This window comes from Carlito syrichta, unplaced genomic scaffold, assembly GCF_000164805.1.
Source record: "Carlito syrichta isolate Samal-C Ts95f unplaced genomic scaffold, Tarsius_syrichta-2.0.1 Scaffold307238, whole genome shotgun sequence".
Taxonomy (NCBI): domain Eukaryota; kingdom Metazoa; phylum Chordata; class Mammalia; order Primates; family Tarsiidae; genus Carlito; species Carlito syrichta.
The window spans coordinates 133914-135196 of record NW_007251334.1 but is presented as its reverse complement, the minus strand read 5'-3'; positions in this window follow the sequence as shown (position 1 = coordinate 135196).

The window sequence follows — 1283 nt, the reverse complement described above, 5'->3', positions numbered from 1 at the left end:
GCGACCCCTGAAGCCAGAGTGCCACATTCTTCAAGGAGGAAACAGACCTGGGGGATGGAAGATCTGTGTTTCCTTTTATTCATCTCAGAAGAACCCTCCCAGCTTTGTCTGGGTTCCTGAGAGCCTTAGGGAAGACATTTCTCCCTTCTCTTGCCTTTACCAGACACTGGAAAGGAGATAATATATTGATCATTTGGCTAAAAAAATAAACACATAAAACATGTATGACAGAATCTGCGTGTGACATGGGTGGGTGTCTATAACTCTGAGTTGAATGTCCCAGTTATAGGAGAAAATCCCCATGCTGGAATCTATCTGGTATTCAAAATCCCCATGTAAAATCCAGAGACCTCTTTCATATCTGTGTATCCCCATTTTCTAATCCTTCTTGTCCCAAGCAGGACTCCCATATCCCTGAGACTCACCCAGGCTGACAGAAGAATTGAATTGGGAGAGACATTATTGGCTTATCAGTTAGGCCTGTGATACACAGACATTAGGTTATGGTACATGGAGAACCAAGAGCAGGATAAGGTGGAGGAGGTATGGTTTCCTGCTCTGCTGGGCAGGGTGTGTTCACTCAAAGTTGTGGTTCCCAGGAGATTTACATGTGCTCCAGACTTGACTACTTGTCAGGGTGAAGATGTTAGTTAACACTTGTCTCTCAGAGTGCTCCCTTGGGAAGCAGAGAGGCAGTGCTTCCTGGTTTCCCAAGGAAGGACTTTCTGGCCTGCTTATGTCTAACCTTTCAAAAGGCTCTTGGCAAAGACATGAGATTTTCATGAATCCCCTCCCAGAAGGGCTGTACATATCCTTTTCATGGGTCCAGGGGAGAAGGGTCCTTTAGGTCTTGGAAGACACAGGGAGCTGCTTTGGACATTGAATTTGTCCAATCTACAAGTTGATTACCTAGGACAGAGCTCTCAGCAGAGAGTTAGCAGTCTGTTGGAGATTCCCTCCAGCTCCTGGCATTGGAAACTGCTCTGCCTTCCACCACTTACTGGGTTTCTCACGTGTCAGCAAACCAAAGATTGGATCTTACCAATGGAGCTGTAATAAAACAGCTTGTTGCAAGGCAAGAATAATGCCATCTTAATGCAAAACCTCTTTGATGACTGATGTTTAACTCCTGCATACCAAAGTGCTCTGCAGCAAGGTCTTAAAACAATGCCTGTAGCATAAATAACCCCTCATAAAAGTGCTTACCACCTCCTCAGTGGTCATAGGTTTCAGCAAGAAAGCAGAAGACATGAGCATAAGATTTTTTTTTTTTTTTTTGAGTT